Raw genomic sequence first — 16,854 nt, forward strand, 5'->3', positions numbered from 1 at the left:
AACATTACATATGTGAAGTCCCCTATAGTTTTGCAGTTAAGCATCAATATGAACATAGTGTGTTTTAGACACATTTCCAAGAATTTTGTTTGAATTAACATTTTTTCTTCGCAGCAACCCTATTTGGAAAGTAACCTGATTGTATCTAACTTACAAGTGTCATTCAAATTCAGGTAATTTGTCTCCAGAGCTAGAGTTCATATCCACTATGCTAGCCTGTCTCTTACACGTCAGGTTCATTGATAGAGTGCAATGATAATGGCAGATCTGGAAATAACTATAGTATTAACAGTTTTAATCCATTTTTCATTATTTACATCTTTACATTGTGTCATGAGACATGTCAATCTTTCTTTTGCTGTAAGGTATGTCTTTCCACACAGCATTGATTTATAGTTTTCTGATTGTATTATTTTAAATTTCTGTTTGAATAGTCATCAAAGATTGAGTCAATCCTTGCAATGTACTGAGAGCACTACAGCTTGACATGGAAAAATGGAGCCTATTAAGATAAATACTCTGCACCAATAGGAACCTCAGTTTTATACTGAATATTAATATAATATTTTAAATTATATATAAAATGCTGAATGAAAAACCTGCTTACCTTTTTCAATAGAGTTCCATTTTTTTAATTGAAACTGATTCATATCATATATACTTTGGGGTGCATCAAACTATTATTTTCATTTTTATGTCAATTTTAATAATGCATAAATTTTCTAATTGAGTTACTTTCAGAAAGCACCGATAGTTTTATTTATTTTGTATCAAAACCAAATACAAAGAAGTGCTTCCTATGAGTTAACTTGTATGGTATGTTCATTTATTCAAAAATGGGTAGGGGATTCTGGATGGCTCATTTGGTTAAGTGTCTGACTCTTGGTTAAACTCAGGTCATGATCTCTGCGTTGGTCTCACTGACAGCAGCAAGTAGTTTTCTTGGGATTCTCTCTCTCTCTGCCCCTCTCCTTTTCTCTCCCTCCCTCTCTCTCTCTCAAAAATAAATAAATGAACTTTAAAAATATCTATTAGACACTATTGTGTAAGCAGATATTGTGGGGTAGGTGCTAGAAATGTAATAGTGAGCAAAAAGCACACAAGTCTCCTGCCTTCATAAAACTTACGGTTTAGCAGGTGAGGTAGGTGTTAATCACTAAACATATTATGTTAGGTTTGCAGGGCGGCCATAACACAGAACCACAAATTGGGTAGTTTGAAATAACAGAAATTTATCTTCTCACAGTTTGATGCTAGAAGTCAGAAATCAACGTGTTGGCAGGGCCATGCCCAACCTGAACCTGTAGGGGAGAATCCTCTCTTGCCTCTTCTAGCTCCTGGTAGCCTCAGGCTTTCCTTGGCTTGTGACAGCATTACTCCAATCTCTGCCTTCATCTTTACATCCTATTTTACTTTCTGTGCCTGAGTGTCTCTATATCTTCACATGTGTGGGTTTCTGCTTCTTGTCTTGTAAAGACACAGACCATTACTGGATTAAAAGCCCACCTTATTCCGATTGAATTTATCTTAACTAGTTACATCTGCAAAGACCCTTTTCCCAAGTAAGGTCATTCTGAAATACTGAGGATTAGAGCTTCAACACATCTTCTTGGAGAATACAGTTCAACCCATAATAGGTTCATTGCAAACTACGTTAAGTATCATGAAGGAAAGGTACAACCAGAATGAGAGCATGTACAATGGGGAACAGATCGAGTGTGGAATGTAGGGATGGCTGTATAAATCATAAGCAGGCAAAGGTGGAAGAAGGTGGGGTTCAGCAGAGAAAATGGAATGGACATGTGGCTTTTGAAGACAGGAAGCTTAGCATTTCTGAGAAACTGAAGGAAAGCCAAGATGGCTAGAGATTTTAGAGTTGGTAAGAAATTGGTGGTGATGGGAGTGTGCATAGGTCCAGAAATTTCAATATTTAAGTTTCCTTTGGAGGTTTACTGAAAAAAAAATGACCTGATTGTATCTTGAAAATATCACTCCCACTCTTGGGAAATATGAGATGGGGAGACTATAACAATGAATGCAGATACACCAGCTAAGGGTCAATTGTAGCAGGGTAAGCTAGAAATGGTTTGGACTAAAACAATGTATTTTGAGATATGTGTTCAGATTTAATATACATTCACTAAACAGAATCAACAGGATGCATGATAAGTAGTATTTGGGGAAGGAAGTCAAAATATGTGCCAAGAATGCGCCTGAATCACTCTCCCTGTAGCACTGTATGAGTATCACTCACTGGCAAAGAGGTAGCGATAGTAAATATTGTTAAGTGTGTTTTGAACATGTTGAACATTAAGTGCTTTTCACAAATATTTCAGGCATGTAGTTAAACATGTGGATTTAGAGGTCACAAATAAGGTCTTGGTTAGGATATATATTTTAATAGTCATTGGTCATCCTGGCCTCATTCCAGTTTCTTGTGCTTTCCTATTTCTACCTGAGGAGCAGAGCTGGGATTTAGAAAGAACTCATAATGTGCACTATATTAAACAATCTCTGGACACAAAAGCTAGACTTTTATGTTTTTAATGAAATAAGTTCCATCATCATTATAAATTCTCAGTGGAAAAGACAATTCTTAAAACTTGGGAGTTTTACGTTGACACTGTTTTTAGTTAATTTTTAAATTCATTATTTTTTCATTCCTTTTTATCTTCTATCATTATTATTATTTTGGAGAGAGAGAGAGAGACCGCCAGGTGGGAGTTAGAGGGACAGAGGGAGAGAGAAAGAGAATCTTAAGCAGTCTCCACGCTCAGAGTGGAGGCCAACACAGGGTTCGATCTCACAACCTTGGGATCAGGACCTGAGCTGAAATCAAGAGCTAGGGACTCAATCAACTGAGCCATCCAGGCACCCTCTTTTTATCTTAAATTCTAAAGGAGAAAGCTTGATATCTATCCATAGACATTCCTTTTCACTACATCTGGACAGATTATCAATGATACTCAAAAACAAATGTTCTCTGGGAGATGCTTTTCAGGTCTGTACTACTAAGTGTACCTGAACAGTACAAAAAACACTGGATATGAAAGAGGTAATTTATTTGTAGAAGGTGTGTGTGTGTGTGTGTGTGTGTGTATTTTACCATCAACTAAGAGTGAATCACTCTAAATTATTCTCTAGAGACTAATTTACATGAATAAGAATAAAAGAAAACTAAAAGGAAAAAGGTGTAGAACTGGGAAACAGATTTGAAAGAAAATCTTTAGTAAATGGAATGGCATTCAATTATTGCCTGTAAAACAAACTAGAAAATAGCATTTGAAGGAAGGTTGTCCACATGACAAATATGTGATACTGCATTGACAAACCAGGAATTGGAACAATCTGTTCCCTCTATCAACAGCAGCACTATACAAACTAAAAGCCATATGCTATTAAGCAGGCAAATAAGTCATTCTTATTATGTGTTAGAAAAGTGAGTAATGGGTATATGAACAATGATTACTTTGTAGTGTACAATTCTTGTTCTAGTCATGGTAGATGACTAAAAATATTTGAACATTGTTAACTGTTTCTTAATTGAAATCTGTATAATAGTGACTATGTAATAGTTCACCCTCAAAATTCAAAAGTAAATGAATATTTGCATAAAATATTAAGAGTATGAAATACTGGTGAGTTATGAGATACTACAAGTAAATTTTTTTAAATAAAAACCTGACATGAAATGAAAATCAAATGTGTATTTTAATACCTACATGAAAAAAAAACCAAACTGTCAAACATAAAGCAAACAGAGAAATATTCTCTAATTATATACCGTACCTCTTGCTTTGGATAAAGTCATATTCAGAAGAATAGTTAACAAGATTTGGAAAATATCCAAAAATTATTCCAGATTTACCAAGTATTTTGTGCCATTCTATTAAATGCATTAGATTTCAATCAAGGACACATCATAATTTTCATATTTTTTATGTTACTTGTTCCAAGAAATAATTTATTGATTTTGAGTATGTCTTAGGATCAGATTAATGGTTATGAAAACCATGCTAAGTTTTCATAAATGATATCTCCTAAATATTACAATAATACACATTTTTTAAAGATAACATCTAAACCCATCATTTAACACCCATGGAAGTCTATTACATTTAAAAGTATCATTGTCATTACACTGTCCACAGTCTTGAAGGAAAAAAAAAAAAAAAGAAGAAACACATACAACACATCCCTCATGTAATATGTGCCAAAAATCAATAGCAATATTATGAAAGATATTGTCTGGTAGATAGGTGAAATAAAAATCATTACTCAGATTATAATGTTCCACTGGGCCCCAAAATTTGAGTAAAGAATCTGAGTTTAAATGGAAAGAATAATCAAGAGGCATTTATGGAACAGTATAAAGAAATCAATGTGTTTATTTGGACAGTCAGTCAAATGGGCTAAGGATTCTTAGATGTAGCTGACTGTTCCAAGAGTCTTACAAGCATGTTAGGATTCCCCATAATTGATTGACAACAGTAGTTAAAATAATGTTGGTCCATTGATCCATTTGCAATTATCAGTAGATTAAAGCAGTTTTGGGTCCTATTTTGTTCAGTTGTTCTTTCATGTGATGTTGATTAAAAATACTCTAAGAACTGTTGCACAACAATGTTAATGCACTTAATGCCTATGTATGTTTCAGAGTGATTAAATTGGTGAATTTTCTATTGTGTTTATTTTACCACAATAAAAAGTAATCCTCAAACTACTATAATTCTAAATTCTGGGTGTAAATACAATGCTTCTAGCCTTCTGTAAAAGTTTCTTATCTCACTTTGGTGCAGATATAATCTTAGCTATCTAAATTCCAGTATTCCCATTAAAATATAAATGCATGTCTGTATATGAGGAAGGTAGTAAGTCTGTATCATATTTTCTCAGACCATCAGCAATGAATATAAAAGACTGCCTTCATGTGCCAACTTGGACTACTTACAATCTGAAGAAGATACACACTTTCATAAATTTTTAAATTATTCATGATGCAGGTTTCCAGGTTGTAATTAAATTATGGAACTCCCTATGTAGTGTTCTAACACCTAGAATACTATAGTAGATTTCTTTCCTTCTATGAAGGACCACTCTACTTTTTTCTTCCTGAACTTCTAGACACCTATTTTCTATTTGTTTTAGTCATGTAACATTCTTTATGAAAAGCTAGTCATCATCATTTGGAATTGATTTCTGTATAGTATTGACATGTATAACTAGGCAGCATAGCAGCTGACTTAATGATAAGTAATGCTATATTACAAAGTTTGAAAAATCTATGACTTTGGGAATAGAGGTGAGTGGATGGCATGTAATCTGCGTCTGTGTATTGGGTTTCAGTATTATATTGCTTATAGCAATAAGTGATGGTTCCATTTGTGTTGGGAATGTTCTATTGCTTCTAATTATTAAAACAAGTAGTGTACTTCGATTATATCAAAAAACACTCATGATATTATCAGAACATTCAATTTTTTTAGGTGTCTAGGTTTTTAATTCAAGAGCATCCAAATGGCAGTGTTAAGGATCAAGCTGATAGGGGTGGAAGGGCAGACATAATAATAAGTGGGGTTTTTTTTCTCTTTACTGAACATCAATGAGAGGAATATAATTTTAAAATTTACATTTTATAAAAATGTTGGTTACTAGATTATAAAAAACTGTTAAAGACTTATTGCTTTCCTATCTTCTTATTTTCCACACAAAAAAAAATCCTATGTGTTAAAATTTATTGGAAAATTATAGTCAACTTGAAACTTTAAAATTACTGTACAATGTGATATTTTATATTCAGATAAAGAACAGTCATCATCTGGATCTGTATTATCAAAATAATCTGGAGAAATGACTTACTATTTTTATTACATAAATATTAAAACAACATAAATAAGTTGTTATATAATGAAAAAGAGAAGGTGCAGATGAATGGAAAGATAGTTAAATAGCTAGATTAAAAGGTACAGTTTTGGGGCACCTAGCTGGCTCATTCAGTAAAGTGTACCGAACTCTTGATCTCGGGGTTGTGAATTTGACTCCCACATTGGGTCTAGAGATTACTTAAAATTTAGGTCACTTGGGTGGCTCAGTTGATTAAGCATCCTACTCTTGATTTTGGCTCAGGTCAAATCTCACAGCTTTATATCAGGCTTTGTGCTGACAACACAGAGCCTGCTTTGGATTCTCTCTCTCCCTCTCTCTGTCCCAGCTCTGCTTTAGCATGCTCTCTCTCTCTCAAAATAAATACATATTTTATAAAATAAGATAAAATCTTTACAAATAATAAATAAAATTAAAAATTAAAAAAAACAAAAGCTACAATTTTAAGGTGGACCAATTTTTGTAAATCTTGTTTCAAGCTATTTTAGCTTTTATAGTATAGTGTTGAGTGGAATAAATGAATTTGTATTACATTATTTTATCCCCATGTTATTAACTAGTAATATACTATTTCATCAATTTATTTTGAACAGTATTCTTAAAACTTACCATTAATATTATTTCTAGAGATTAATTTATTAGAAAAATTTAAAGACAGTTTTTAAAATTGGATTTTCATGGAGCTAAACACCAACAGACAGTCTAACAATGAGGATTTCTTCATATGTAATACTTAGAGGGCAGTATAATTTTCCATTCTTTTTCCTTATAATCTAGCCTTGGTTGTTGTGATTAAGTTGTATTTTACAGTTTTATCTTCAGTGGTGGATTTGCAGACTTGTGGAAGGAGTAAAACCTGTTCATCTAATAAATTTCTACACCCTATTCTTCTGTTTTAAACTATTAAAAACTGTGTAAAAAAGGAGAGAATTTGTGTTTCTAGAATTTTTAAAGATGTACTGGATACTTACTACCTGATAGAAGTTAAACATCTACATTTCATGCTAGATTTAAAGAGGTTGGAAAACACATTTTCCTTAGCCATAAAGATATGTATACACTTTAGCATAAATAATTACTTCAGCATCAAAATTACATAGAAATAGAATACCTACAAAGTTCAGAATATGTGCTCAATAGTAGGACGTGATTGTTTATATACTCATGCTGTTTGTTCTCTTGACAGTTTTTATAATGGTTGCAAATTTGTAATGGTCGCAAATCCATAAGTGATGTCTTTATGACTGAAGATGAGAACAGAGCCCTGCTCCTCTGTATCTAATTACCAAAGGTCGTGTTTTAAAAAAAATATACAATGTAGAATTAAACTGGTATACTTTAAAAATACTTTGATGGAATGAAATTATAATATTATTAGTAGTCATTTTCCTCTTCTTCAAAATGGTTATTTATACAAATGAACTGTTTAGTATTGTAAAAATTAAGATGAAAATCAGCAGAAAAACAGGACATTCAAAGACATTCATATATGTGCATTATGTAACATCAGAAAAAGAAAATTAAAACCCATTAACAATAAAGTGAATATGTCTTTATTAATAAAGTTATCGTACCTCAAGTGAGTCTCTACATTAAATTTCTCAAATGTCTAATTGAGCTCCAGCTACAATTATAAACACACAGTTAAACAAAATGCATGTTTTAAGATGGTTCTTAATACTAGCAATCTAGTGTGGTATAATGCCAATAGCAGAGAAGGCTAAATAGGAAATTCATTAATTATGCTCTGTTTACCATTTTATTGTCAACTCTGATCATTAAGATGATATATCTTGACTACTCTCATTAGTAACTGAAAGTGAATCATAATGCAATTTAATTTAATCAGCATATCAAAATTTCATATTTGTTCCTTTTCCGGAAAGAATAAATATGTTGACTTATTGATATCTAGAATGAATATAATTCATATTTCATTTAAATTATATATATCTTTCAAATTAATTTGCTTTTGAAAAACCGTTTTATCATAGAGAAACATTTTGCAACTTAAAAATTTTGCATTTATACTGAAAACTTTCATGTCTGTGTTCCATCTTTTACTAATCAAATTGTATTATTATTTGGAAATCTTGCCTTTAAATGAATTGCATCTACAACATATCCACACCCACCCAGTTTAATTATTACTATGACCTTGACATTTGTTGGATATTATTGAATATATAAGCAAATATACCATATAAATCATGCATATATAAGGAAGGGGAAGATAGGCTATTTAAATAATTTAAAGTATTGTGATTTCAAAATTTGTCCTGATTATTAAGCATGCTTTAAATTGCACAGGTGACTCAGAAAGATTAGGAATGGATTTGTTATAGGAAGCTGTTCAAGTTAATGTCTCAGCTAGGTCAAACCCCAAGTCTTGAAAATTGTCAGTCTTGGGATTCTTAATTCATTGAACCAACTTTGTTCTGAAGTTGTACTGAACTTCAACTTCCTAGAAGTGTTTAGAGGGAATTAAAACAGAGAAAAGAGAACTGGTTCATTTAATATTTATTCAACATAGGTTCTGAACTACTGCCATACCTTTATATATAGACAATGAATGGAGTCTCAAATTTGATTAAGATCTTTCAAATGATAGGTACTCAGCTATCATCTCTTTGAATGCTGCCTTGTGATACTTCTTACTGTTACTACTGTCCAGAGCTCTGTTTAAATGCATGTCAAGAATTCTCACTATTTCCTCCATGTAATGTAATCCCTCTATACAATTCTGGGCAGGAATATAAATATTTGGGGGGGGCATTCTTCCAGTTCACTGATTCTTTCATCAGTTTTATATAATCTACTACTTCACTTATCAATTCAAAAAAGTCTAGCCATAATTTAAAGATGCAAAATTAAATTTCGTTTTTTTCAAAATTTTCTTCTATTTCTTCAGGAAAAATATTGTATTTGTTTTATTAAATTTCCTTCTGATGATTACATAGCTGAAATCTTTGTATGTCTATTTCTGCTGTTGTTTATATTAGTTTTTGTGTAGGGTGCCTTTGTGTGTATGTGCATGTCTGCGTGCATGCGCATGCGTGTGTGTGAAGTTGTTTTTCTTTGTTGAAGGGTTCAGTATCATAGTGAGGTACTAATTTTCTTTTGAACTTTGTTTATAGGCTTCTTTATGTCCTGGGTTGAGAGATCATATGACGGTGTTTCTTCTGCCTACCTAAATTATGTTCTTTCAAATAACTTAATTTTGGAACATGCCCTGTAAAGTGAATTTTGGCAGATTTGGAGGATTAAAGTTTCAAATGGTACATGTAGTTTTTCTTTTCCCCTTGATGCAATGTCAAAACAGATACTGATAATATTCTAGGTTGTCAACATCTTTAGAGGACACAGTTTGAGAAGGATTGGGTAAAGAATGTTGTATGTCTTGTCCTCCCTTATTTGTTTGTTTTAGGGGATAAGTTCCAGCTCTTATGGGAATTTCTTGTTAGTTTCCATATCTTGGGTGCATCTTGTTACAGTGTCTGTCTTCTGCATCTGTACATTGTGTCAAAGCTGTGGCTCAAGATCTTAGATTTTGTAGAAACACTCAGTGAGAATGCTGGGATTGGTACTTCTTATTTCCCTGGTCTCTGGTTTTCAGGTTTTTTTTTTTTTTTTTTTTTGAGATTTCCCAGGTCTTTATGTTTATGGTAATTCATCAATGAATTTAAAATTATTTTTTTAAAACATTTTATCCAAAGTTTTTGTGTCCTCAGTCAGTAATTAACATTAATCTCTAAATATATATATTTTTATAAAATAAATTATCTTATAACAAATTCTACCATCTAAAACCAGAGGAATGTGTGAATTTGGAGAAACGATTTAAGCACTGACTTTTGAAAACTGGTCCTATATTTTATTCATTTTACTATAGTAACTTTGATTTCATGATTACTATGGAAACGAGGTTCTTACAAAATTTAAAAACATGTTACTAAAGCCACCCACAATAGGTAGTAGTCAACAGAATAAAATTGTCCAAAAAATAGATTTCCAACTAGATTATAAAAATAAAATAAATGAAAAAGTCAAAACAATTAGTAACATGCTAAATTATATAATTTTCATTAAATATTTTTCTTATTGAACCATATGTCTATGGGAAAAATTAAAAGCGAATTATTTTTAAATCTTTGACTTCCAATACATATCAGTTCATTCAAATTAACAATTTATAATTTGTTAACCTGAGAATCTCACTTGCAAGAGATTTTCAGAACAATTAAAAGTATTAAACTTACATGCATAAACATAGGTGAATTAATTTATGTGCATTAACTATATGACCATACCTGAAAAAAACATCTGTATGTCAGGGGTATCATTAGGTGACTCTTACTACATCAAATATAAAATATTAATTTATCTATTAAAGTCATGTATATAAAGAATATGTAGAAACGTCAACAATTTAATAATATTAATAATACAGTGTTATGGAGAGGAGGCAACCTTTAAAATGTAAAATATATTTCCATATAAATTTATAGGAAGAAACAAAAAAATGAAAATATTTATGTTGGCATTGTGAGGTTGTGTATGCTTTTAAAGTATACATCATATATTATGATTCTATTCTTATAATCAAGATAACCTTGATATAAATTATGTCTAACTCAAGAGAAACTTAATCAAGATTTACTATTTTTTAAAAAAATGTCCATTTGACATATAGAACTTTAAATATCTGCTCCAAATTGGTTAGCTTACAAATTCATGTAATGATTATGTAGCATAGCTTGACATATGGACCAGTTATCATTTCTAGAATAGGGTCTTTAGGCCAATTTATAAAATAAAATTTCCAAAATTAAAGTTCTAGGGAGATTTTCCTGCATTTTTCAAATCTATATATGTAAATTTCACAATAAATTAGATTGATGACCAAAAGGAATAAATCAATATACTGAGAGTTGTTAGATGGTCAAATAGAAAACAGTTGCATAAAAATATACAACTAATATGGGGCCCCTGGGTGGCTCAGTAGGTTAATCATCCGACTTCAGCTCAGGTTATGATCTCGCCATTTGTGAGTTATAGCTGTGCTTCATGCTCTGTGCTGACAGCTCCAGGCCTGGAGCCTGCTTCAGATTCTGTGTCTCCTTCTCTCTCTGCCCCTCCCCCACTCATGCTCTGTCTCTCTCTCTCAAAATAAATAAACAAAAAAATTAAATATATATATATACACAAATACTTTGAATTACAATTTCAACTTTATATACCATTGAAATGGAAAACCTATCTATGTTAATCATAATGACTATAAAATGTTATATTATCCAAACTTCAATGTTAAAAATAATAAATTCAGCACATTAATCTCTAATCTGTTTATTGATAACAATTGCATTGAATATTATGGAATTGGTGTTTTCATTCTAACTTTTAACCATCAGGTTTTCTGCACTGCAGTAGGTTCCAATATACTCAAGCTAAAATTTAAGTGACTGATCAGGACTAGTATGTTCCATTCCTAAGGGATTTTCTACTTCTCCTACATTTATAATCTACACCTAGACAAGATCCTAAAGCTAATTTATTTACTTCTGTTCAGAAATTTGAAATCTGAAGTCCAGAAACAGGCAGTGACCTGTGCAAGGTCATTAGCTATGAAGTCATAGAGTGAAGACTCCTCCATTCTCCATTTTAATAAGGGCAAGAAATCTAAGTTAAACACCTGCCCTGGTTATTTACAAGAAACTCTTGATGCCAGACCTTTTCCTCTAACCTTTTACTATCTCAAGGGAATATCATATAGAAATATAAGGAGGTATAATACAGTGCTTTGTGTGTTTTGTGGTTCCAAATTAAAAAGAAAAAGAGAGCCAAAATTCTTTCATTTATGAAAGAATTGCTTTTAAATGCAATTCTACACAAAAGAAATATTAAAAGAAAATTCTAAAGATATAAAAACCCAAGGTTAGTTTGCTCATCTATCACTTATAATGGAAGCTATGCAACTAATGATCCATTCATCATTCTGAAAATCTACTTCCAATGTATTAGGCTGCTAAATGCCTGGAGATCCAGGGAACTGGAGTGAGGCTATTGTATTAAAATAAAGTACTTTAAAGTTGGGAAGTATGAAAAATAAACTTTTTAAAATTACCAAGATCTCTGGGAGAAGTATAAATACATTCTTAAATATGTAATACATGAATAAAATAAGCCATTGAAAATATAAATTTTAAAAATGTTTGATTATTAAAATGGATGAAAACATGAAAAAGAAGTATTATTTGGTATTTTGTACAGATTAGATTTAATAAATATGTGATTCAAAGTTAAGAAATATATTTTTGGGGGTGCCTGGGTGGCTCAGTCAGCTAAGCACCCAACTCTTGACTTTTGTTCAGGTCGTGATCCCACAGTTTATGAGATCGAACCCCACGTCAGGCTGTTCTCTGACAGCACGGAGCCTGGTTGGGATTCTCTCTCCCTCTCTCTCTCTGCCTCTCCCCTGCCTGCTTGTGTGCCCTCTCTCTCAAAGTAAATAGATAAACTTAAAAAAAAAGAAACATATTTTTAGTCTGTGGAAACATTCTAACAACTATATCACTGTTGAATTAAAGCATATTTAAATTTGGCATAACTTCAGATAATTTTTAAATAGTGCTGGATAGTATAATATATGGTATTATAATACTTTATGAAATATTAGCAACCATTCAGGCATCCCAAACCAACCTGTAATCTGCATACATTTCTGGGTTTCTTTGAATTTAGTGTGTCTTTAGGCAGTAAAAACAAATTTTAACCTTTACCTAAGCAAAGCATAGATAGGAATCTACACCTCATTTCACTCTCCTTATCCTGCAGCAAAAACAAAACAATACTGGAAAACAAGCATATATTTGGAGTTACCCATTATTGCACTAGATTTCAAAACTGTAAATGTGTTAAGGTGTACCATGTTTTGTCTGCTTCATTAACATATTATCCTAGGCCCCTGGTATAACATCTTTAACTATAATTGATTCCGCATTTTTTAACTTTTTTATTTATTTTAAGAGAGAGAGTGTGCAAGAGGGAGAGAGGAAGACAGAAAGGGAGACAAAATTCCATGCGGGCTCTGCGCTGTCAGTGCAGACCCTGACTTGGGATTTGGGGCTCGAACTCATGGACCATGAGATCATGACCTGAGCTGAAATCAAGAATCAGATGCCCAACAGACTGAGCCACCCACCCAGGCTCCCCAATTCTACATTTTTTTAGTGAGACATTTAAAGCTAACTCTGGAAGCTTTTTCAATATATTTAACAATCAGAATAACACGGGCACTAATCGAATAAAATATATACAGGCAGCACTTAACTTCCACTTGGTACATAGTTAATACCAGGGTTGAAGGCAGAGATTTATCCACATTTTCCTGATGAATTAAATGGAATTTGGAAAACAATAATCAAGTTGTTAAATTGATAATTTGAGTTTTAATCTACAGATTTATTTTTTCCTTCCAAAAGTATATAATTTTGATTTATGAAACATAATGTACCCCCCCAAAAAAACCCAAACCCATTTTCCTGTACTGAAATAAAGGTAGATACCGTATTAACCTAGTAAGAATTTGACTTTATGATTCACTGAGGCAGTCCACTTGCATTTTGGAGAATGTGAATATGAAGTTATTTGGATCAAGCAAATAGATTTCTATGAAAAGGGGCAAAGTATATAAAGAACTGACATAGAAGTAGGCCTATAAAATCAAATAAAATTAAAGATTCAGCAGCTACCTAGTTGCCTTAGAAACTTTATTAAATAAAAACAGAATACCAGACTTGACAGAACATCTAGTACCGACACTGATGTTGGAAATTGGATACTTTTACAAGCGGTTAGTAGAAATAATGATACAGCATTTTTGCAAGTAAATAAGGAAGTATCTATCAACAATTTTTAAATGTTTATACACTTTACTTCAGTAATTCAGTATTTCTAACATATTTTGAGTAGGCATTTCCAACAAGGTATAAATACGACCTAGTTTTTCCAATATAATTGGAAATTATACTTCCAATAAATGAGTTTAACTATATTCTGCTAAAATATCCTTTACTTAACTTTAATGACCACTTTGGCAGATTCTACTACATTTGGTAAGCTTTAGTTATTACACTAAGTATCATTTGGTTTTAATTGTCAATCTAATATTCAAATGAAATTTCCAAACTACCTTAAAACCTCTTTCTTACCCTCAGTGAATCCATTTAATTGGAATAAGAAAAGGTAAAGGAAAGGAAGACAATTAAGTACCACTTTATTTGGCCAGAGTTGTAGCCTTTTAGTCAATATAGAATCTTTTCAGTCTCCTGTTCACACTTATGGATGCCTTCATGTAGCAGATACATTGAGTATTGGGACTAAATTTTTAGAAAGATAATCGTTGGCTGTTTTATTGCATGATTCTCTGATGTAGACTATTCAAATGAAGTTTAAACTTCTCTTTTATTTAAAAAGTTTATATATTTGTTTTGAGAGACAGACTGAGAGAGAGAGAATGCAAGTGGGGGAGGGACTGAGACAATCCCAAACAGACTCTGTGCAGTCAGGCTCCGCACTACTCAGAACTCTAACCCATGAAACCATGAGATCATGACGTGAGCCAAAATCGAGTCATACCTCAACCAACTGAGCCACCCAGGCATCCCAAAGCTTAATCTTTTCTACCCATCCTCAGTTTTGCTTACCAGGAGACCTTCCCAAATATCTTCCTTCTGGTAGATCAATTTTCCTATAGGCACCCCTCTTGAGTAAAGCTTCAGAAAAATGGCCCAAATCTCGTTTCCTTTCTTGGTATCTACTTGACCATTAGGAAAACTCCTGCATTGCTATTCCCAACAGTGAGTTTGTACCCTACATCAAATTCACCCCCTGCTTCTATCCTGCTACCTCTCTTAATTCTTCTGTAATCAGGGGCAGATAAATCAGTCTTTTGCTTCAGTAGAACATTCACCTAGAAATGGAATGTCCATTTTTTACAGGTTTTTTTTGTAAAAATAAAATAAGTAAAATAAAATAAACTAAGAACAATATGAATGTTGAATATGAGGGGTAGAGTTGGAGTTAGTTTTACTCTGAAGCTAAACTTTGGAGTTCCAACCCTATCCCCATCTGAATGGATCCTGACCATGTATGCACATAACACTCATAATTTTTTGTAAAATTTGCAAAATTAAGATATTTAAATGCAGTTAGTTAAGACTATTATTCCTTTTCAGCTTCCTTAGTATATCTGACATTGAGCTGTATGAATTCTGATGGTTACAGAAAAAAAATAACATGGATGATCATCACTGTGATAGTGAAATGGACTGAGGAAAAAAATGTATTGAAGTTATAAAACTGGTATTTCCCAAATTTCAAATTCTTCACGAAGTCAGTTAATAGATCAAAAGTGTAAACTGCTTATAGAATTATGTAGCTCAGTACCATGTAGCAATAATTTCAAGAGTCATTTTAATTACTCTTTGGTTATTCCTTAATTTCTGATTAATTTTGTATATTTTTAAATTTTATTTTAGAGAGAGAGAAAGTGAGCGGGGTGAGAGGGGCAGAAGGAGAGAGAGAGAGAGAGAGGAAGAGAGAGAGAGTGATAGAATCCCAAGCTGGCTCCATACTGAGCACTGAGCCCAATGTGGGGCTCAATCCTACAACCCTGGGATCTTGATCTGAGCTGAAATCAAGTCCGACCCTCAACTGACTGAGCCACCCAGATACCCCTAATTTTGTATATTTTAAAGAATGTTCAATTACACCAAAGTTCAGTTACAATAGAAGAACCTTAACCTTGTGGGAACCAACACTTAATCTGTGTGGTCGGCAGACTAATAACCCTGTATTTCTATATTGTATTATATTGTATTGTGTCATATACTAATCTCTAAAACCTGTGAATGTATTAACTTATATGGGAAAGCGACTTTTTATGTGTGATTAAGTTAAGTATCTTCATATGGGGAGATTGTCGTGGAGTATCTGGGGGAGACCCATGTGGTCATGGGGTTCTTGTAAGAAAAAGAGGACAATTAGAGGCAGAGAAGGAGATGTGCTGACAGAAGCTGATGTGGGAGAGGAGACAGATTTGAGGATGTTGCGCTTTAGCTTTGAAGATGGATAAAGAATGCAGGAAGCCTGTATTCTCTAGAAGCAGGAGAATCTCTTTTCCTGTTAATGAAATGGATTCTCCTCTAAATCTTTGGAAGGAACACAGCCCTGCCAACAAATTTGATAGAAGCTATGTAAGACCAATTTCAAGCTTCTGACTTCCAGAATTGTGAGGTAATAAATTTGTGTTGTTTTAAGCAACTGAGTTTGTGGTATTTTTTTAAAGCAGAAATAGGAAAATTATAAAACAGAAAATTTTGTGGTGTTTGTCAGCACTAAATTTTCATTTATTATGTTCTTCAATGAAAATATCCATATTGTTCAAATTTTGTGTTAATATTTTATATTGTTTTTATTTAAAACAAAGTCATATAACATTAGACCTACATAAATTGGATCTTTCATTGCATAGAAGAGTGGTTAAATTTTATACCATATTTTTTTGTTTTTTTTTTAATAATTAAATACAGTGCTCTAATGATCAAATAGATATCATTCTTGAAGAAAGTACTTGGGAAAGACCTAAAGCTTTTGTAAATTATTTGTTTAAATTGTACACACACTCAACAAGACAGTTTCTTTTGTTTCACAATATAAGCATTTCTTCATCTAAAACAACTATCTATCGTCTAATGCTAGAAAGGACTTCCTATGAAAGTTTAGCAATTTAGTCAAGCTAGTAGCTCCACGTCAAGGATAAGGACTATCATGGCAGTAACAATAGAAACCTGTCTACTTGTTTTTATTTAGAAGTCATTAAGTATTACAGCAAAGTTACTAGTTGCTGCTGTTTGAGGTACTATAATCATCTTGCAAGGAGAGTCAAGTATGGAAAGTAACACAATA

The 16,854-nt window shown here is 32.4% G+C and overlaps 1 protein-coding gene and 1 long non-coding RNA gene across 2 annotated transcripts in view; both read left to right on the forward strand.

Moving 5' to 3' along the window:
• Positions 1-16,854, forward strand: part of ZNF804A (zinc finger protein 804A) — a 288,577-nt gene that overhangs the window by 20,211 nt on the left and 251,512 nt on the right. The window lies entirely within an intron of this gene.
• On the forward strand, positions 1,642-12,875 carry LOC121030795 (uncharacterized). Its single transcript, XR_005790416.1, has 3 exons — positions 1,642-1,653; positions 5,539-5,547; positions 12,749-12,875. It is a non-coding gene; the product is annotated as an uncharacterized LOC121030795 (long non-coding RNA).

Source organism: Herpailurus yagouaroundi, unplaced genomic scaffold, assembly GCF_014898765.1.
Source record: "Herpailurus yagouaroundi ecotype Mexico unplaced genomic scaffold, PumYag 140, whole genome shotgun sequence".
NCBI lineage: Eukaryota > Metazoa > Chordata > Mammalia > Carnivora > Felidae > Herpailurus > Herpailurus yagouaroundi.